This window comes from Fukomys damarensis, unplaced genomic scaffold (assembly GCF_012274545.1).
Source record: "Fukomys damarensis isolate Sample0158 unplaced genomic scaffold, DMR_v1.0_HiC HiC_scaffold_39, whole genome shotgun sequence".
Lineage (NCBI taxonomy): Eukaryota > Metazoa > Chordata > Mammalia > Rodentia > Bathyergidae > Fukomys > Fukomys damarensis.
The window spans coordinates 9572132-9595662 of record NW_022900951.1 but is presented as its reverse complement, the minus strand read 5'-3'; positions in this window follow the sequence as shown (position 1 = coordinate 9595662).

The following is a 23531-nucleotide window of genomic DNA, read 5'->3' as shown; positions in this document are numbered from 1 at the left end:
CCAAAATTTAGCTATTATGAAACACTCCACTACAAACATGGGTATGCAAGTATCACAGTAATATGATGTCCTTAACTCTTTCAGGACAGGGGACTATTGGGTCAAATGGAATTTCTAGTTTTAGGTTTTTGAGGAATCTCCATACTGATTTCCATAATGGCTGTGCAAGTTTACATACCTACTAACAATGTGGAAGGGTTCCATTTTCCCCACAGCCTCAGGAGCATTTGTTATTATTTGATTTCTTGATGACAGCCATTCTTTCTGTAGTAAGATAAAATCTCAGTGTTGTTTTAATTTGCATTTCTCTAATGGCCAGGGATGTTGAACATTTTTTCATGTATTTATTGGCCATTTGTACTTCTGAGAAGTGTCTGTTCATATCAGTTGCGCATTTTGACTGGGTCTTTTAGTTTGGAGGGTCTGATTTTTTTTTTTTAAGACAGTCTTGCTATGCAGTCCAGGCTGGCCTTGAACTCACTATGAAGCCCAGACTGGCCTTAAAATTACAATGTTCCTTCTGCCTCAGCCTCCCAAGTGCTGGGACTACAGGGGTCTGATTTTTTTAGGTCTTTATGTATTCTAGATGTTAATTTCCTGACTAAGGAATAGGTGGCAAAACTTTTTTCCCATTCTGTAGGTTGTCTCCATTCTTTTGGCTTTTTCTTTTGTTATGAAGAAACTTTTAAATTTGATATGATCCCATTCGTTGATTCTTGGTATTATTTCTTGTGTGGTTGGGGTTCTCTTCAAAAATTCTTTGCTTATACCTATGACTTTAAGAGTTTTACCTATTTTATCTTCTACCAGGCGAAAAGTTTTTGTTTTAACATTTAGTTTTTTATCCATTTTGATTTTAGTTTAGTACATGGTGAGAGATATTGGTCTAAATTCAATCTTCTGCCTGTGGACAGTTTTCCCAGCAATATTTGTTAAAAAGGCTGTCTTTCCTCCAGTGTATGCTTTTGATCCTTTTGTCAAAGATAAGGTAGTTGAATATGCCTGGAGTTGATTCTGTATTCTCTACTCTGTTCTATAAATCCATGTCTGTTTTATTTTTCTGCCAATACCATGCTGTTTTTATCGCTGTAGCTTTGTAATATAACTTGAAGTCTAGGATTGTTTTGTCTCCTACTTTGCTCTTTTTGCCCAGGATTGCTTTTACTATTCTTGTTTTCTTCTGGTTCCATATGAATTTTGTGACTGTTTTCTCTAGTTCTGTGAGGGATGCTATTGGCATGTTGATTGTGATTGCATTACATCTGTATTTCAGATTTAGAAGTGTGGCCATTTTGACAATATTGTTGCTGCCTATGCAAAAACAGGGTAGCTTTCCATTTTCTGATGTCACCAATGTGCTAGAATGTTATTGGTGTTTGAGTGTTGATTTCATATCCTGCTATGCTACTGAATTTGGTTAATTGTAGGAGTCTTTTGGTGGAATTTTTGGATTTTCTTTGTAGAGGATCATGTCTTCCCCAATAATGATAATTTGACTTCTTTCTTTCCCATACGTATCCCTGTTATTTGTTTCTCTTGCCTGATAATTGTAGCAAATATTTTGAGAACTACATTGAACCACAGCCTGATTCTTCTATCTGGTTGCTCTTGTTCTTGGATTTCTGAGAAGAAAGACACTAGGGTTTTAAGGCTACTAATCTCTATTGGTTGGGAGCCCAGACAGACTCACAAAACACTGAATTCAACTCTAGAGCAGTGTTCTCCATTAGAAATATAATTTAGGCCACAAGAACGAGCCACATCTATAATTTAAATTTTCCACTAACTTTTAAATTTTTTGTAATTACATTTTTAAAAGTATAAACATGTGAGATTAATTTAATATATTTTTGACCCAGTATATCCAAAATATTACCATCTCAACACATATAATCAAAATAGAAAGCATTAGATATTTCATATTCTTTTTTTGTACTAAGGGATAAAGATGAAGTGTATATTTTGTGTTTATAGAACACCTGAAATTGGATTTGGCACATTTCAGTTGCTCGTTAGTCCAGTGTGGTACTATTTTATAGGGAAGGGCAGCCACAGAAAATGTTAACAGATTCTTGGCTATAGGCAGATGTTCAAGTCCACATGTGGACAAGATCTCTATACATCTAAAATACTGGAAATAAATCCAACATTCTGGAATATTCCTCCTAGTTGGAGGAATCGCGAATATTCCTCATAAAAATATAGCCATCAAGTAATTGACTCAAGAAGAAAACTGCCTAAAAGGAAATTAAATATCATCAAAATATAAAGGCATATTGTGCATGCTTATATAAAATAGTTTCTGGGCTCTTAGAATTCACAAGCTGTGATTGCATTTGGAAAACTGAAGTAATAATCCACATCACAAAGTCAAAGTTAGTGTAGTGAGGTGGCAATTGTTAATGCCATGTTTTATAAATGGAGAATGTGGCACGGCTTTCTCAGGGGCACGCATGTCAAATATTGCCACTCCCCCCCATCTTTGCAGTACTGGAGATTGGAACACAGAGCCTTTGCACTGAGCTACATCCCTCTCCTTTCCTGAGAAAGGGTCTTGCTAAGTCACTAAGTTGCCCAGGCTTGAACTTGAGATCCTTCTCCTCCCTTGGCCTCCCACCAGAATACTAGGATTACAGGCATGTGCTACCATGCTTGGCTCACACTGTATATTTTTAGGAAGATACTGTTTGTTTTTATAAAACTATATCACAGTGACGTGAAATGGGCTCATTAATTTTACTTTTAAATGAACTGATATTTTTAAATTTCCTGAACTAATTTCTACGTGTGTGTATGTGTGTGTGTGTGTGTGTGTGTGTGTGTGTGTGTGTGTGTGTGTGTGTTCTTTGAGTACTTAAGAGTGAACTCAGAGAATGCTGAGCTACATACATTCCCGGCCCTTTTTTATATATATTTTAAGTTTTGAGACAGGAACCTGTTAGGTTGGCCAGGCTGGCCTCTGACTTGCTATTCTCTTGCCTCAGCCTCACCAGTAGCCAGATTACAGATGTATGCCAATACACCCCGATTTACTGTAAATTTTGAGATTTAGCTCCTTGAGGCAACTTCTTGCAATACCCAATTAATTTTAAGGGCATGAAAGGGGACATGGGAGCAAAACTTTGGAAGTCACGGGTATGATCAGTTCCAGAGCCATGTTTCCTTGGTTGAAATCCTAGCTCCTCTAACACAAGCTGTGTACTTTTGGATTAGGTGCCCAACTTCTCTGTGCCCGTTTCCTCGCCCATTAACCTGGAATCCTGCTAAGGGTGCTGTCAGGAGGTCCTCTGCTTTGGAAAACTATCTGTACAGGATTAGAGGTCAACAGTGCTAGTTAACACTAGTTCATCCAACAGTCAGAATCACTGCTGCACAGCAGACACCATGCTAGTCTCAGTGGTGCTAAAATAGCTGATTCACAGCCCAGTCCTCAAGGGACCCAACACCACGGGAGCAGAAGATGCAGAGAAATGGTCCATGTTTGTGTGGGCTTGGCCAAGACCTTTGGGACTGCTCGGCCTGAGCCCTTGGCAAAGGAATTTAAACATCTCCCTCTGAGCAGAGGCTACTGAGACAAATCCCTCCATGAGTCCAGAATGTTCTGAATGGACATGTTTGTCAAGAGTGTTTACAGAGCTGAGATTGAATGTAGGAAGGGCGGGCTAGCAGTCTGGTTGCCAGGGACACTCCTCTACTGCAGTGCTTGAACAACTTAGTTCACAAACAGCAAACATCTGCTGTGTTCTTGGAATTCTGCAATGACAGGGACATCATATGACTAAGACACACCCCCTGCCTTGAAGGAACTCCCAGAAAGGAGGAGACACATTCTGACCACTGCTGTGCCCCACAGAAAATTCATCTTAAGTGATGGGAAGTCAGGTCAGGAGTGGTGGTGCATGCCCATAATCCCAGCACTCAGGAGGCTGAGGCAGGAGGATCACCATGACTTTAAGGCTAGCCTGGGCTACCTAGCAAGACCCTGTCTCAAAAAGAAAAAAAAATCAAAAAAACTTGGGGAAGCCACTTAAACTCTTGACTCCCTCCTTCTACCTAGCAATTGAGTATAATACTATAGAACCTGAACTCTCTTCTTGATCTAACACCCTAGTACTCTGTTGAAAGATTATCTGTTTACTCAGAAACTGTGCTCTGAATTTGAGGCCTAACTGCCATCACCTTGGGAAGCCTGCACTGTGGTGAGCACTAATACTCGCACTTTATAAGTGGAGAAACTGAGGACCAAGAGAAGGTTCAAGTCTTACCCAGAGAGAGTGTGGCTCAAAACAGAGAACTGAGCTGGGTGTGGTGGCGCAGTCTGTATAATCCCAGCAGCTCAGCAGGCTGAGGCAGGAAGGTTATTAATTTGAGGCCAGCCTGGGCAACCTGTTGAGATCCTGTTTTAAAATCAAAAGGACTGAGGATATAACTCAGTGTGGAAAGGTCCTGGGTTCAATCCCCAGTACCTCAGGGAAGGAGAAAAGGAAGAAGTGAGGGAGGCAAGAAGGGAAGGAAGAAAGGCAGGCAATGATAGAAAGGACTTCAGGCCACTTTGGAATTCATTGGAAAGATACTTTTCAATATGAGGTGAATTTTGCAAATTCTTGCTTAAGATTTAAATATTAAATTCACCTGGTGATTGCTAAGTCTCCCTAACCTTTATCACCACATTTTCCTCCTTTGTATATTTCCTCTTTTAAGACAAAAATCGCATAGGTGTGCTAAACTAATACAGTACTGTTGCCTTAATTATTTTGTTAATTGCCTCAATTAACAATATGCACTAAATTTTTTTTTCTCAACTGTAACCTCAGATATGAGTCACACAGCTAGGCATAACACTATTCAATTTTATGTAGAGCTTGGACCTTGCACTCTGTCCCTCCTCTGGCATTGTTGGAGTTGTCCGAAGTTAGGTAAGATTTAGAGAATTCTGTCAGAGCCTGACCTTGTTTCTTCCCTATACGCACGACAACATCCAGCTGTCACTTATACTTGTATAGGGAACAACGATTCTGATTACTTGCGAATCGTCTTTCCAGTTTAAATGTCTGCACGCTGGCAGGAACCATTTTACTAATGCAGCACTTTGGTAACCAGCCAAAGCTAAAAGAAATTTAGGTCAATCAAGTGGAAGAGCAGCACAATGTGGATTTTTAAGCTGTCATTTTTCTTTCATGAAATGAAATCTATAAATTCAGAAAGATTTGTTGGGGAATCTAGCTCCAAACTGTGGGTCATTATCAACTCGGAAATTCATGACTTTTGGAGTGCCTTTTTACCTTTTATCATCTCTGCTTCTCCATTCCAAAGCAGTCAGCATTCCATTCCATCACCAATAGCCTGCTTTCATTGTTTTAAGTACTAGAAAATTCTTAAGATAAAGTCCTGAAGTTGGAAGTACTCCATTTTTACGGGCATCTTTACATTCTCACCCAGTTTCTTCGTCATCACCTTGGGATGATGAGTTAGTTCTACAGAAACACATTTCCCAGAATCCTGAGTTCTGCCAACTTTTGCCCCGCCATGATGCCTGTACCTACACCTTCCCCTTCTTTTTGCAAATTGCTTCCAATCAGCTGCTTCCCATTCTCAGTGGCCCCAACTAGTCATATAATCAATCGCCTTGGAGTTATTCATGAAGAGAGAGCAAGCAAGGTCGAGTGTACAGGCCAAGTCCTAGTTGCCTTGTGGGACTATAGACTGTTGGATTAGAATACATGAGATCTCAAGGTCAGACACTGTGTACACAGGGAGATAATCAAAGCCACCAGTCTGGCCATTTCGGTATCAGTAAATCATCTGTTTTGCTCTGGGAAATGCATATTGACCCGTGAGTGAGCGCGCTGTGGCTTAGTCAGCCCCACAAGGATGGCTGCTTTATCGGCTGGGCTAGCTGACCTCTTCACCTTTCCTGGATGACTCACGGAGTCTGTGTTTTCTATCTGGGGTTCCAGACAGAACCTCTCAACTTCAGATAAAAAACTACTCTCTGCCCCCTTCATCCCACAGCCCATATCAAGATCTTACCCTCATTCCCTCCTGGGGAAAGTACACCAGATGGCACTGCGTGTGGTGCCATCTGAGAATGCAGCTTCGTGGGTGGGCAAGACAGACAGTAAGGAGCTGGATAGAATGGTGCACCCCTATAATCGCAGCATTCTTGGAGGCTGAGCCAGCAAGATGGCAAGCTCAAGTCCAGCCTCGACAACTTAGTGACTTAGCAGGACCCTGTCTCAAAATAAAATATAAAAAACAGACCTGGCCATGCTGCTCAGTGCAAAGGCCCTGGGTTCAATCCCCAGTACAAAAAAAAAAAAAAAAAAAAAAAGCATGTTGAAGAATTTACTATGGGGCCTGTGGGTAAGGTATAAGATCACACCTCCTACACTTTGGTATTCATCAGAATCCCTTGGCATGTTCAGTAAAATGCAATTTCTTTAACCTTACTCCTCAGAATTTAGATATAGCCTGCCTGGCTTTCAATCAGGAAGTGTGTGTGTGTGTGTGTGTGTGTGTGTGTGTGTGTGTGTGTGTGGTGCTAGGGATCAAACTCAAAGCCTCACACACGCTACGCAAATGTTCTATCAGTGAACTATATCCCCAGCCCTATTATTTTTTTAAATATTTTATTCTGCAATAGAGTCTCTCTCTGTAACCCAGACTGGACTCAGACTTGTGATCCTCCTGCCTCAGCCTCCTGGATAGCTAGGATTGCAGACATGTCTCACAGTGCTTTGTGAAACTTCACTTTTAATTCACCCTCAGTAGGATTCTGATACAGGAAGTCTAGGATGACTCTGGGAATCTGGCTTACAGAGACTGTGCTGTTCACAGGATGCATGGAGCACATGAATGAAAAGCAGACAGTGGTTGGGCCGATCCTGGCAGAGGTGAGAAGGCTCATTCTGATTCCAAACAGTATTTTTACAAAAGCCAAAATAATTAGCTTGCTGAGAAGAAAAACATCAATAGAAGAACAAGGAGCATGTAAATATGTAATACTTTTCACTTCTTGTAAACTCATTTAGCAAGAAAATTCTGAGAACAAAGATGGCTATCAGATCTGCTTTCAGATTCAAAGTGACAACAGCTTTATCTTGCCAGGCAGTGCAAACACTGTGTAGTAGACTCTCTCTGCGAGAGAGAGTCTAGGAAGAGAGGCTGCCTCCATAAAATGTAAAGTGAGCCTCAAGGGCCATCTGTGAGGTCCACACAGTACTCCCTTTCCACGTTTGGGGAAGTTAGCACGCAGCGTGGGTCTGCAGGCCGTCTAGACAATGAGGATCAAAGTAGTCTCTCAAAGGGACAGAGTTTGTGGGTCTCTGTTACATCAGTAGCACAGTATGAGGCTGAAGCAGGAGGGTCCTGAGTCTGAGCCCAGCCTGGGCAACTTATCGAAATCTTATCTCAAAATTTTAAAAGGCCTGGGGATGTAGTTCAGTGCTCCCTAGGTTCAATTCCCAGTGCCAAACCAAAACCAGAACAAAATGTATGAACATGGATGGACCACACCGTTCTTTTGGTACGGGGCACATGCAAAGGCACACAGTGACTGGAGGTCAGGAGGCTGTTTCTTGAGAAATAACTCAAATAATCCTAAATTTACATAGGGGCTGGGATGTAGCGCAGTGGTTCTGGCACCTTCCTCACAAGGGTAAGATCCTGAGTTCTATCCCTGGTACCAGGGTGGAAAAAAACTCTAAATCTACACATCTGCCATCCTCTAGAGCTCAGTCCCTCCAGGTCCACACCACTTCCGCCTCATGGGCAGAGGCCCCACCGTCCAGGTCTCAAGTTCCCTCTCCCTTTCCCTCATCCAAATCCCTGTCCCTGTCTCAGAAAAACCAAAACAAATAATAAATACATAAATACAAGCCAGGCGTGGTGGCGCACGCCTGTCATCCTAGCACTCGGGAGGCTGAGGCAGGAGAATCACTCTGAGTTCGAGGCCAGCCTGGGCTACATAGTGAGTTCCAGGTCAGTCTCAACTACGCAGTGAGACCCTGTCTCAAAAAACCAAAAACAAAAAACAAATCCCTGTCCCTTCAGAATTGCTGGGTCAGAGGGCTGTTGGGAACAGCAACTGATAAACACCTCCATTGCTACGTTCTCACGCCCCAAAATGTGAAAGAAGGAAAGAATTTATTAATCCAAATGAACAGCCACTAGTGATCACATTAAATGTCACAGAAGCAGCCTCTTCTCCCAGACCCTCAGATCCTCCTGCCGAGGTGCTGTTGGTCCTGGCTGGCAAGGTAAGGGGAGCTCTCCAGAACCAACAGCAACACCCATTCTTTGCTCTGGACCAGGCACTATTCATTCTAAACACATCCTCGTCCCATCCTCTGCTTTACAGATGAGGAAACTGAGGGACGGCCAGGTTCAGAAACTTGTCTTCCTTCCTTTGGGGTGGGAGGGGTTTAAACTCCAGGTGGCCTGGACGGCGTGTCCAACTCTTAGCCACACCTCTGCTGCCTCTCCCATGGCAAATAGTCCTGGACTCTTCTGAGTCACTTCCTGCTGCATTTCTCTCTGTAGATGAGAATTCAGGATTTGCCCTGATGATTTCCCTTGAACACGAAGAGTCATGTTGAAGTGGCACTACCAATTTGCCCAATGCCTTTGCCCCAAGTGTCATCCCCAAGGCGATCTTTGATGGCCCCTGCCCGTTCCGCATGGCCTGACACAGCTTGCAGCCTGGGAGGGTGCTGTGCAGACCTCAGGTGCCAGTGGCCTTGCTCAAGCTAAAAGAAGCTCCTGCTGGCCCGACTGGCCATGGGCTTAATTAATTGGATCCCTGCTGTGGTCACTCCATGTCCAGGAGACTCAGCCCTCCTCCCTGTCCCTCCACATTAGTCCGACAACAGCAGGGCAGGGCTAGGGCCACAGGGATGCAGACACCCAAGCCAGGAGCCTGGCAGGAGGCAAGTCCTGGCTCAGGGTGCAGGGCTGCTGCCTTCAATTTGGCTAAAGCTGGCCCAGCAGGCCAGGGAGCAAGCCATGAGGGGGCATGTGTATAATGGCTTGATATTAAGTAAGCTGGTTAGGGGCTCAGTTTACCCATTCAAAACTTAGCATGTCTGATTTACTTCACTTAACATTGTGGCCTCAAGGTGCATCCATTTTTGAATCAGACATACAAGTTTAAATATCACATAACTTCTCTTTTTTTTTCACATAACTTCTCTTATATGAGATGCCCAAAGCACAAATAATTTAAAAGTAAATAAAAAAAAATAGGCAAAAGGAAACCGAAAAAGCCAGATGTGGTGGGACATGTCAGTAATCTCAGCATTTGGGAGGCTGAGGCAAGAGGGTCGCCAAGCGTTTGAGGCTAGCCTGGGCTACATAGCAGGACTTTGTCTTAAAAAGAAAAAAGAAGAAGATAGATATTTTGCAAATGGGAAGGGAGATGAGAATCCAGACACAGAAGGAGGGAAAGGAAGGGGGTGGGAAGGGGAATAAAAAGAATTAAGGTATGTTAAGTACACACGTGTACCTACGCTGAAGATGAATGCAAACATTATGTACTGCAAACATGTACTAATAAAAATTTTTTAAGCTTTATGTCTATAGAATGTTCAAGAGTGAGACACAAATGTGAATAATATTGTACTTCCCTCATCCTCCCTAGAATGACGCTTTAAGTCCCACCCTTTGCCAGCTCCATAACGGCTCATGGAATTTAAAAAATATATTCAAGGAAGGTTACAGTTGAGGAAAAAACCAGAAATCACTAAGCCATTTTTCTCGAGAGCATACATTTGGTTTAATGTACATTTTTATAGAATTCACTGAAGAACTTTTATTGCATTTTATCTTTTTTCACAAAGGAAATTTTGGGTTGTTTTCGGAGACAGGGTCTTGGTAAGTAGTTCAGGATGGCTTTGAACCGACTGTGTAGCCCAGGCTGGGCTTAAATTTAAAATCCTCCTCCCTCAGCCTCTTGTAGGTGTGCTCTGTCATAGCTGGCTAAAAAAATTTCATAAGGGAGATGACATGAAAAATATAATATTATAGAAAATGAGTTACTGCTTGTACACTTCTGGAATACTACAAAATAAAAATAATATAAATATGGGAATTTTTGTTGTCACTGTTTTTCATTCAAAGTCTGGGGCCTCGTTGAAGGACCCGGGATTGAGCTGGGGAGCACACTCACTGGACAGGTATTTGTGGTGGTGCACAGTGGTGTAATGGACCACTCAGGTCAAGGAAGCAAAGTTAAGTCTTCCCTTGCTGATTACCATAGACCTTCAGAATGTTACTGAGAAAGCAAGTAGAAATAGCCAGCCCAGGGCTTGGATAGGGAAAGGTTTCGGGGGAAATGCTACATCAAAAAGTCGACACGAGAGGGAGGAATTATTCGTACAGTGTAATTGGTGATGGATGAAATCCACCTTTCACAGACCACCATTTGGAAAAGCACAAGCGCTAGGTGGCCAGGAAGCATTATTGCTATTACTGAGAATCTTTCAAAACAGTAACAACATGAACCGAGGCTTGGAGGTTAGATGAGGTTAGAAGGGGCTACTCTGCTGCTTTTAAAGATGTGCCAGTAAAAGAGAATCATAAATAAATTATAATGTCATTAGAAAAATGGAAGTGAGACCTCAGATGGCGATCAGTTCTTGTTTCTTGATTTGAGGCCTGGAAGTCTGTAGTTAGAGGCAGTTCCCCCTTGTGTGGGCGATGATAGGAGATTTTCCAAGGAAGACGCCACAGAAAGGAGGGGGTTATTCCCTTTCCCAGAATTCCTTGCGGCTGGGGCTCAGCCAATCAGAAAGTCTTACCTAGGGCTTTGCATCTAAAGGAACTCACGTGTGAGACTCTTCTTTGGTGACCTAGTAGATTCAGGTGCCTGGTGTGTGAGGAGGCCCAGCAGTACGGTGGAGTTCTGGTGGTGAGACCCTAACCAGAATACAGCATGATCTTGACCTTGGTCTTGGTCTTCAGGCCCACTCTTAGTTCTTGATTCTTTTGGGAGCCTTGACTTTCAGTTTTCTGATGATTATGTGAGTTACTTATGTCCTTCCAATAAATTTCTTTTTTTTTTAATTTATTAATTTTATTGAGTTTATTGGTACATTTTAGGGATACAGTACAGTTACATTCATTGTTGGGATCTTGTACCTCTACATGACAAGTCTTGATTCTCATTTTTTCCCCTTACCTCTGCCCTCCCCTCACCCCCTCCTCCCCTCCCCAAATAAATTTCTTTTTAAATCTGAGTTATCCAGACTTGAAGTCAATGTTCTATAATCAATTCTGACTAATGGTGTCATTAGACTATCCAGTGGACATGTAGAATAGCCTGCATTCTAAAGAATAACAAATACTTAGGGCAAAGGCTTGCAGTAACAAATAAGGTTTATTATTCTATGTCTACATGCTGAATGAGCAAATTCATAATAGTTTCCTAAGTAGCAAATTTAAAAATTTGTCTTGTCTTCTTTTACGATTCTGAAATCGCCAAGATCCCTCTTCACAAATCAGAATTCACATGTACGTGAAGAGTGTCATGCAATTGGGGAGTGGGGGTGTAAAATCCAGAGTAATCACAGCCTGCAGCTTGCCACCGAGTGCTAGAAATACACAATGGTGCCAGTTTGCAGAGAGAGACCACAGAGCAGAGAATACGCCAAGGCTCTGTTTAAACTATCCCAGTGACACCCCCGTTAACACAGGTGCTTTCCTTCTTTTCCGGCCCTACAGGTACAAGTGTACTGGCGGGTGACCATCGTCACACTAACCTATTGTTGTGGTTTGTATCCAGAAGTCCCTCCACAGCCTCATGCGACCACAGGTGGGGTCTGTGGAAGGTGATTGCCTCAGAGCTGACTTGCTGTTAATGGACAGAGCCTGGTCCTGAGGGGGGGGTCATTGTGAGTGTGACCTGGAATGTCCTGTTTCCCTTTCCAGCTCCTCCCTCAGGTCTTTCTGTTTCTTGTTCCTCATGCCAGGAATAGTTCTCCTCTTCCATGACCCTCTGCCATGCCTTCCTGCCTTGGAGCCAGCCCACTATGCAAGGACTGAAACTTCTAAAACATGAGCCAAAATAAAGCTCTCTTTCTTCAAGCTTTGGTTGTCTGATATTGTGCCCCAGTGACAAGGAACGTGACTAAGATGACTATTATGTACTTTATGAAGAACTAGAGGAGAGGATTTGAAGTTTCCAAACACAAAGACATGATAAAGAGATGGAAATGCCAATTACCCTGATTTGATCGGTACACAGTGTATAGGTGTATTGCAATATCACTATACCCCATCATTATGTACAATTATTACATGTTAATTAAAAAGAAAAAATAAATGGGAACCCAAAAGGCAAAAATAAACAAAAGTTAGCTAGATCTTAATTTGAATCATGCTGTCTACCTTTTTTTAAAAAAACACGATTCACTTAAAAAGGGAAATAACCCACGTACATATTTTTGTTAGTATGCAATGGCTTTAGAGTCATGTTTTTTCTTTCTTTCTTTTTTCTTTTCTCCCTGGGGATCAAATTACAAGGCAGGTGTGGCGCTACTGAGCTAAATCCCAGGCCTGTAGTCATTTTTGTTTCAGAGGTGGCACTTAAAGTCAGAGTTTGCCCTCTACACTCTAAAAGAAAGAGCAATGTCAAGTTCTAGGCCATCACAAATCTCACAACAAAACAAAACTAAAAATTCAAAAAATTCTATGGATTTGCTTCCAGGCAAAATTTCAAAGTCTGAATGATTTCCCCAGATGTGATATCACTCTAAGTCCTCCAAAAGGAAATGGTGGTAGATTTCAAAAGCAATATAATTTTCACAAACGTGACAATGTATGTGGAGTGGGATTTTAGGCAAGAGTCTAATCCATCAGGGTGGGTACCATGATACTTTAGTTCACCCGAGGATGCTAAGAATTCTCTGCTTTAGTGTGTGAATTCTTACAGACATTTCTTTTCTTTCTTTTTCTGAGACAAGGTCACACTATGTAGTCCAGGCTGGCCTCGAACTTGAGATCCTCCTGCTTCAGCCTCATGAGTGCTGGGATTACGAGCATATGTTACTACACCCAGCAAGTCCTTTCTTTTTATTTACCCATTATACCTTCTTTCACTCACTCATAGGTTAATTAAAGACAATATTCTGGCTGACCTTCAGCTTTCAAAATTGACATTCCTTTCTACTGCTTTCGAATCAACTCTTTATTGGTAAAATACCAATAATTTATTGACGTACTCATAGAAAGATCATTTTTAAATATCAGTGGCTTATGATTATGATGATAGTTTTAAGAGATTAATAAAGGCTTTGATAATTAAAAAATAAATTTACTTGGATAATTTTGGAAAGGACAACTTGGCGATAAATCACAAGATTTTTAGATAGGCTCATTTGATCCAGTTATTTTATTTTCAAGAATTTACACAACTGAGCAATGATAAAAAAAAATGACATAAAAAAACAGTGTTAGAGTATGAGCTCAACACGCACAAGGCTCCCGTTCAATCCTCAGCCTTAAAAATAACAATAGGGCTGGGGATTTGGCTCATTGGTGCCGCCGCCTGCCTTGCAAGCCCAAGGTCCAGAATTCGATCCCCAGTATCAAAAACAAAAACAAAATAAAAATGTTTATACCAGCCCCCCCAAATGCCGGAATCATTATATATATTTACCAAGAAACTACTAGTCGAAATATGCTATCTCCATACAATGGAATGTGGTACAACCATGAAATGAGGCAGATGCACCCGTAACAATAACACACAAAAGCCAGGAGTGTTGGTGCACACCTGTACTCCCAACACTCTGGGAGGCTGGGGCAGGAGGATCGTAAATTTGAGCCCAACCTTAGCAACTTAATAAGATTCTGTCTCCGAATTAAAAAGAAAAAAGGGCTGGTTATATAGTTCAATGCCAAGTCCCTGCATTCGATCTCCAGTACCACTAATAATAATATTAAAACACGAGAATGCTCACAGTGCATTAGATTTAAAAATGGCAAGTACAAATGAATGGTATGATTCTGTTTTTTTAAAGGAATGTCAGTTGGATGCTTCTAGTCACAGGGGTGCTAAGGAGGAAATCAGCCAATATCAATTTACAGTTTTATAAGTGTAGTAGAAAATATTCTAAAAGTTTACATAAGGTATTAACATTGCTCCAAGGAATGATACCAGGAAAGGTTGAACTGTCATTGCTTTATCTTAAGGCTACGTTATTTTTAGCACTATGAAAAGTTACATATATCAATAACACTGTGAGCGCACCAAGTGAGAGACTTTGATTTGAGTCCGTGGACTATTCAGGAAGGTCTTCCAAAGGCATCTCCATTGCTTATCATTAGTGTGATGAATGGATTATACTGATTTAGAGCAATATTAATCTGCAAATGCATTGTAATTCTGGTTTTAGGAGACTAAGCTATAACCTCTTGATTTTTATGCTGTTTTAAGATTACCTTGGTATTTGTCATGGTGAGTAGGAACAGCCAAAGCTCATTTCTGGGTCTCATCTCCTTTCTGTTTATGAATCAGTATGGAATAAAAGTTCAAGTGCATGTGTGAATCACTGCCCACTTGAAACCTGAAGAATAAAATGGTGATTCAGAGATGGTTCTGTTCTAAACACTGATGGAGTCTAATTAACAAGGAATCGATTGTTTTGAATCACAAAGAAGACAGCAAACTTCTGTGAATACAGCACCTTTTAAAAAGTTCTAGGTGACCTTAAATAAACACAAAGTCATTTTAACTGAAATATCACTGGGGGCCTGTTGGAGATTGCCCATATCCCTAACTGGTGGATGGACATTTTGCAAGGTATGAGGGCTGTGATCAGCATAAGGATGGCAAGCTCAAGGACTTTCAGATTATGTTACCAAGTTTCAGAGTTAGCTGGCCTTGTCATTGCAGTGCTGGTGTTCCACGCTTTTACCTTAAGATGAATGGAGAGAGCTGTCTTCCCCTCAAGGCCTTCTCTGAAACATTATGGCCACCAGATCTTGTCACTGAGGACTACGGATTGCAGTAGTTCACCTGGACAGGAATAACCAGGCCCAAGAAGACATGTTCCTCACAGGAGATCCAAGAGTGCCAATTTGCAGAGATGCCAGTAGCTTGGAAATCTCGCCTTGGTTTAGAGTTATTAATGCCTTAAATACCCTGTGGGTATGTGTCCTTGCTCCTGCTTCCTGAATTGAAAATTAGACACTGTTGTCACCATATTCAAAGTGGTTCCTGGAGGAAACCTTTAAGGTACTCTGGGCTGAAAGCCCACACACCTGAAGGCGACTCCAGAGACTCTTGCCTTCTTGGAGAGTCTAGTTTTCACTTGTTATGGCTAGAGTCCAAACCATTCATATCTACAATGGCCATGAGGATTTTGACTCTGGGCTCAGGTCAGTGGGTCAATTTTTTAGTGTCCTTTGTAGTTTGAATTTGCTGTCATTTTGGGTACCTCTCTAGTCAGTGCATTTTCCAGTCCTCCCCTGTGTGCCCCCTACAAATTCTGCACTAAAGGATGTGATCCAAAAGTACTAGGAACCTCTGAGTTGACCCAGCAGGTCCACCTCCTAAACACCTCAACCTCTTGGACATTACTGGAAAGAAACCTCAACCACTCCCAAGTCTTGGCTGTGAATACAAGCAATAGCGACATGCAGGGTAATCTAGGAGTGCAGCCTTAACCTTGATCTAGATCACAGGGGTTACACGGGGTGCAGACCATAATTGAAAACCAGTTTAGGGGATGTATGGGGGTGAAGAGGGACAAATAGGATGGGAAAATAAATAAGAGCATTGGTAAAAAGCACTTTTTCTTGTTCAAGTGGGGTGAGGGGAATTTTGATGTCAAAATATAAAATATTGGTTGAAAAATTAGTACAAATATTCCAAAATGATTATTCTACCATCTTTGCGCATAGCAAATTACAAGCCAGAAACCTTGAAAACAATCCTGGTATTGTAAGCCTTTCCTAATTTCTCTATAATTGGTTGCTAGGATCAACAAAGACGAAATTAAGAAAGCTTAATTTAATTTTCAGCAGGAATTTTAAAAAAAATAAAGGGGACTGGGAGCAGAAAGAACACAATGGAGAGGGAGCTTTGACCCCTCAGCACTGAACAATCAAACAAACAAGGGCACTTGGCACTAGTCTGGCCTTGGCAAAGAGCCATTTTTGTCTCTGAAGCCTTCAGTGATATTGTTAAAATTCATCTTCAAAAACAGGAAACTGTGATTTTGATTTTCTGACAACCTCGCCCTTGTGAACTGCCAGCCCGACCATGAGCCATTAACTTTGATTCACACTAAAATAGGATGAAGGCAGAAACAAAAGCATTTCCTTTTCACTGAAATCTCCAAGCTTTCTGAAACAGCGAGGGGGCTAACACCCTTCTGCTCATTATTGTGCCCAATAAATATTCCTGAAGTGATCCCCAAACAAAGGCCAGAAGTGCGTTTAGATTTAGTTTGGGTTTGCTGGTAAAAATGGAGAGGAAACTTCATCTTGATGTGAGTAACAAGTGCTGAGCTGCTTTTCATGAAGACAGCATAGATGACCTTTAGCATTTGTTGGGTAGTGATGGATACATTAGTAATTCCAGACTCACTTCAGATTTGTCAGAACAAGAAAACAAATGGATACACAAATGTAACGCAATATCTGTTTTTTAATCTTCACACCGAGGGAGTAGACTTAGAACAAGAGCTGACAAATTTTCTTTGAAGGCCCTGATAGTAAATACCTCCAACTTTACTGGACAGATAATCTCTGAAAGGGGGTTCGCGTGCCCTTTTGGGTGCCCCTTCCCAATTAGGCCACTCACGCACCCAGAGGTCCGGCAGGAGATCTTTATTGTAGGGAGGCGAGCAGGAGGCAGGAAGGCAGAGAGAGAGAGAGAGAGAGAGAGAGAAGGAAGAAGCAGAAAGAGAGAAAAGAACAAAGAAAGGAAGGTCCTTTTATCAGTTTTGGGGTGGGCTATTGCTTATTTATGAGGAGTGAGCTACTTTTAACCTATCACAGGCCAGATTGCTTTTATGGGCCCAGTCCTGCAGACACAGGTTTCAACTTTCCTGGACCACTGTGGCCTTGTGGGGGAGGGAAACCAGAGATAAGGGCATGAGGTCATTTTAGGAGCCAAGATGTACCAGGAAAATACAGCCTGTGAGGCGGCGTCACAACATACTTTAACATGATCAATTCCCTAACAGTCTCTACTACTACACTATTGCTGTGCAGAGACAGCCACGGACAGTACATAAACAAATGGGTGTGGCTGTGTTCCAATAAAACTTTATTTACAAACATAGGTGACAATCCAGATTTGGACCCACAAACAGTTTGTGCTGGCCCTTCTATGGATAGTTACATATTATTCTGATTAGGACAGTAAAAAATTGACAAATAGAAGAGAAGAAAAAATAAGTACCATATTTTCTCTCTCTCACACACAGGCCCCTGATTTCTTCAACTTATATTCTGAAATTCCTGGCCCTTCAGGGAGGAATTCTCTCTTTCCCTCTCCACCTCTCCATATTCTGTCTACAGTAATTTGGCTTCTCTATGCGCTGAACTTCAGAAGCAGCTGAGCAAAGACCTCTGGGGCCTTCCTCATAGTCACAACCAAGTGACTGCCCAACGCTTAACCTCCCTTGATCCCTTGGAAGCCTTTGAATTGACCTCTCCACAACTGTTAAAACTGTCTTCTTACTGGATATGGTGGCACATACCTGCAATCCCAGCACCCTGGAAGTTGAGACAGGATGATTGCAGCGATTTCAAGGTCAGCCTGAACTACAAAGTGAGATTCTGTCTCATTCAGCCTGAACTAAAGTGAGATTCTGTCTCAAAAAAAATCTGTCTACTTAGCCAGACATGGTGGTACACACTGGTAATCCAAGCACTCTGGGAGGCTGAGGCAGGGGGATCATAAATTCACACCCAGCCTGGGGAGCTTAGCAGCCTAGAGATATCCTGTCTCAAAAATTTTTTAAAAGGTGGGGGATATAGTTTAGTGTGAAGGCAAACTGGGTTCAATACCCCGTATAGCAAAACACAAACAAAATCCTGTGGGCTTCTGGCCTGTGGGCCCAGCTCTGCAGCTTATCCCCCGGTGTCTGCCTGCCATGCCACAGTCTACAGTGCTGGCTCCTTTTCCTCGTCTCTGACAGGGTCAGCTGTAACCCTTCCCAGGCCCATTCTCCATGGCACTCATGGACCATTTCGTCTCACACTATTTCCTTAAAGGCACCTGCATCTACCTAGATCCCTGAGCTGAGAAACTCAGGGCCTTCACAATGAGCTACATCCCTTTTATTTTAATTTTAAATAGGGTCTAGCCAAGTAGTTAAATTATCCAGGCTGAGCTTGAACTTGTGATCCTCCTGCCTCAGCCTCCCAGAGTACTGAGATTACAGGTGTGTGCTACCATGCCCACTTCTTAGGATTATCTTGGACCCCGAACCTTTGATCTGCAAGCTGGTATGTCCCCATCTCTCTGCTTGTGTCTCCCCACCTCTGCTCCCTGAGCCAGTCCCTTGTCATGGGTTCCAATCTCCTTTCAGGGAAGGAGATGCATAATGGTTTAGATGACCATACAAAGCCCCCCCCAAATTAAAATCAGAAGCTAATGAAAAAGTACTTGGGCTGGGAGTGTAGCTCAGTGGTAGAGCAACTGCTGAGTGTGTGCGAGGCCCAGGGTTCCACCTCCAGCACCTGCCCTCCAAAGTAACTATTTGAAAAAGGAGGCAGGTGACAACCAGAGACACTGGACAGAAAGGTGACAACCAGAGATACTGGACAACTTTCACGGGCTGTAGAGACTTTTTCCTTCACAGGGCCCTTCCTCTAACAAAAAAATGTATATTATATGTAAAAGTTATAGTTTATATCTCTAGAAGTTATTATTCACGCTGAATTATCTTAAAACTTTTCCTTGTAATTTTCAAAAGGAATGGAAACAATTTTGTGGGCCCTCAGCCTTGGTTTGAATGAAGTTATTTTCAGGGTACTTGTCAGATGCTGATAAAAACAAAAAAATCATTTTAAAAAATCTAATCCTGTAAAATATTTCCTATTTTAAGCTGTTTATACTTCTCTGGGAAAAAGTGTAATGTCTTCCAAAACTGACTTGATACAACTATCAGAATTATATCCATCTTTATAATATAATATTTTATGACACGATTGACTAACAGTGGAAAGCTGAGAAAATAAGTTTCGATCTGCTCTATTTGTGCTTTAATAATAAAATGAAAGTCAGCTATTACCTCTTTCAGTTACCACTACAGAACACATCAATCTCAAACAAAAAACGCTCCCAATTTTTCAATCTATAAATCACTCGAAATTGTTGGTTTGTATTTTGGTTCATTTGATGACTTCATTGGTTCATCCAGCAAGTATTTATTAAGTGCAAACATTATGTCAGGAACTGTGCTGGGCCCAGTATGGTACCTTCCATTTTAATGATGACATTTAATGCTGTATTAATACTCCTGCTTAGAGCTTTCACACACTGCCGTTCCCACACAGCTGCCTCCATTATCCCTGACAGCAAACATAAAGGTGTGGCTCTGATAATGTGAAAGCCATCCATGCTTTTCTGTCGGAGGAGGTATGAGATGGGTTCCTGGTGAGGCTTAGGAAGGTGACTTACAGGGCAGGTACCAGGATGCCTTGCAAGTGTATGGAATATCCGGTCCGCTCTGTGACAGCACAGGTGAGGAATTTGCTAGGCTGGTGTTTCTCAAACAAGGGGGTTTGAGACACGCAGATTAGTAATCGCATATTAAAGCAACACAAACTTGTTACGGATCTGAAGCAACTTGTCTTTAAGTTGAGACTGGAAACCTTAATTAAATGTGTGACCTGTGTATTGAGTGCAGTTTCAAACTAAGAATCTCTGTCTCTCCAGAATGTTGGGAGGAGTATAACCCCAGGTAGAAAGTGCCTGACGCTAAGGGTGCACTTGTGGACTGGCAGCCTCTTTATTCCCAGTTGCCATTCTCGCCTGTAGCTGCAACAGGCAAACTGGCTGTTGTGTGGAAAGCCGTTGTCTGCCTTGTGTAAGTCCCTGCCATGGTGTGTATGCAGGAATGATAGCAAGGAAATTGCTCAGACTAAGAAGCCCCAGGGATTTAGCTCAGTGGTTCCATCTCCTGCCTCATGCCAAGTCCTGAGTTTGATCCTTGGTACCAAAAATTAAAAAAGAAGAAGTTCTCACTAACCAAGCAGCCTCCATAGACCAGAGGGGTCTCCATCTTGACACAATAGACATTTAGGGCTAGGAGTTTGTGGTGGGGGAGCTGCCCTGTGCATTCTGGATGTTTATCAGTATCCTTGACTTCTACCTACCAGATGCCAATAGTGCCACCTCCATGTGTGACCAGCCGTAATTTCTCCGGACATTGCCAACTCTTGCCCTCAACCATAGCTTTCCACCCTGGGGATATAGTAGATGATTCTGAGAATCCAGTAAGAGGTCAGTGAGAACAAGACTGGGTGCTTCCTGCAGCAGGAAGAGTTTAACATCTTGAGGCCCAGGCCACACCCCAGTGCAGTGAATCAGGGACCCAGTGGGTGGATGGAGACATCTGTGTGCTTTGAATGACTCCAAGAAACAGCAGGGTTCTCAGGACTGGGCGGCTGATGGGAGGGCCCAGGCTCTGTCTCTGCACCTATCCACAAGCATGGATCCTTGTGCAGACACCTGTACCACTCACTGATAGCCCCATGTGTGGCCGGCCAGGGCCCCAGTGCTGGAGAGACAAAGGCCAGCACACCTGTGCCCTTGCCCTTGGGGGATGCTTCTCTGGTTAGACTCCTGGTCCTCACTGGGAGCTCCTGCGCCCACTCGAGTTAAGGCTGAGAAGAAATCAAAGAGGGCATGAGTGGGAAATAAGGCAGGGATGTCATTCTTTAAGAGGTGATTCTTTGCTTTTATTCTTAAGCAACCAGAGGCTAAAGTTTGATGCTGCATTATTACAGCAGGAGGATAGAAAGTTCCAATCCAGCCTGGGCAACTCAGCAATTTAGTTAGACCCTGTTTCAAAATAAAATATGAAATAAAATAAACAAAAGCGCTGTGGATGCAGCATAATGTGAGGGCCCTAGGAACAATCCTTACCCCCAAAACTCTTTTGTTATGAAACTAACAGAGAAAATGCTAAAATGTAAATGGACATTAACCGTTTGAATACCTAGAGGATTGTCAGGAGAGAAATTTTCATTACCTGGGGTGCCAGCCCCCTTTGATAAATTAATAATTTGATTGACTATTAGAGCTTAAATCATCAATTTGAGCTACAGGGTATACATGTGCCCTATTTTTGTTTTGAGTTTTTTTTTTCTTTTTGGTGGTGGTGATACTGAGGACTGAATCCATACATATAGTCTGAAGGTCATTTTATACAGTATTTTCAGTGTGCCTGAGTTTTGACTACTAACTCTCACGTTGAATCAGGTGTGGAATTTTCCACTTGTGGCATCAACTCAGTGCTCTAGAAAGAAGCTTTTGATTTTAGGCCTTTGGTTGCTAGGAACCAGGTCTCTAAATTACTATGCTTATTCTAATAACTCTTGAGAAATATCTCTTCAATTTGCTTAAACATTTCCTGTGGTCTTTGTAGATAACTGAGAGAAAGAGGGAGGGAGAGGAGAGGGGAGGGAGGGAGAGGGAGGAGAGCGAGAAGGAGGAGACAGGCAGAGAGGGAGAGAGAAAATTGGAGTGACCATGTTTAATCCCTTTTGTTAGTTCACAAAACCTATGTAAAAAGTAGCATCTTAAGTTGTCCTGCTTCCTCACCCTGGCTACTTCAGATTGACTTCCTCCCTCCATAGGGGCTGGGAGATTTGTGTGTGGAGTTGCTTCTGAGAGCTGACTTGAAAAGACTTCAGCAGGGAACCAAGAGAAATAGCCCCATCGGAAAGCTTTGAACTTGGGTGTTTTGCAGTGTGGACATTTGGTGCTCTAAAAAGAGAGTCTCAGGCCTATTGCACATTGCAGACTTTTGTTGTTTTGTTTCTAGATGATTATGCCAAATAAGTAGCTCTGAAATCTTCATTACTTTCTACCTGACATCTAGTCTCACCTTGTGGAGGAGAATTGTTCCTGATTTGACATTCTTTGAAAGAAAACTAAGATAGCATTGAATTCTTAACTGAGTAACCCTAGGGGAGTGTGTGTGTGTGTGTGTGTCTGTGTGTGTGTGTGTGTCTGTGTGTGTGTAAGTAATTACAGTATTACAGGCAGGGCCTGGTATAGTACTTTCAGCTGAAATCTTTCCTGAGTCCTTGGTCAACTGTATTTATCCAGATGAGACCTGAAGCAGTGAGATGGATTGCACAAAACACTCAGCAAAGTTTGTCTTTTTTCTTAGCTGTTACACATCTAAAACTCAAATTAGAGGGAAATCTGAGGCAATTATGGCTTAAAGTTGCTTAACACATCTTGTTGGCTAATTTGAGTACCAAGGGAACTGTGGGGTAATGGGGACTGCTGGTGGTGTTGCGTCCAGATCAAAAGAGTTCCTTGGGTTACTGTACTGAGAATGCACAGGATATAAAGATGGGCTGACTTGCCTGGAAGATAGCTTCCACCCCAGCACAGAAATACTCTTGTCATGACAACTTTATTTATTTACTTGTTTGTTTGCTTGCTTGTTTTTAGACAGGGTCTTGCTATGTGTTTCAGGCAGGTCTTGAACTCCCTATGTAGCCCAAGCTGGCCTCAGTCTTGCAGCAATTCTCCTGCCTCAGCCTCCCAAATACTGGGATTAGAGGCATGTGCCACCATGCTCAGCCATGACAGTTTTAGACCTAAAGGCTGGGATGCTTGAGCTACCAGCTGAAGTAACACTTGCCAGCTGTGCCTGTACCTGAGGCAGGAACTCAGGCAAAGGGCAGAGGAGTTGTCTTATATGGGCAGGGGAGTCAGAGTGGTGGGGGGCATGGAGCAGTAGTGGGTACCCACCCAGAGATGGAGAAAGAGCTGTAGGCATGATGGTTCCTGCTTTCCTTGAGGTTCATTTCTGAGCCCAGTATTTTAGGTAGAACAGACAATGCATGTCCACTGGAGCAAAAAAAAAGGTTGGATAGATTTTGATCTGTCTGTAGCTTTGCTGTCCTAGAAGGGGAATAGGGATTGAGGAGTTTCCTAGCAGAAACCATGGCCCTCTATCTATAGCGATGGGGACCCAGGCAGGTCGCCTTCCCTTCATGATGTTAACATGGGCTGGAGACATTGGGCTTTACTCTCTGGGCTCCAGGGCCCTTCTGGATACAGAGTAAGTATGGTGTGAGCAAAGGGATCGGCATTGTGGGCAGGTGGCCTCTGCAATGGAAAAGCAGGGGGTGAGGTGTGAAAATGGCTATGCTTTGGATGTCCCTGATCATGGTTTCCTGCTCTTGGTTTCTTCGTGAAGCAATGTCATTTGTATGAGGGTAAATTCAGTGCTAGAGCGAGGCAAGCCCAAGTTGCAGAAAGACATAGAGGACACCTTCTAGAGCATTCTATCTGGCCCAGGCCTCTGTTGGTCATTTGGGATATA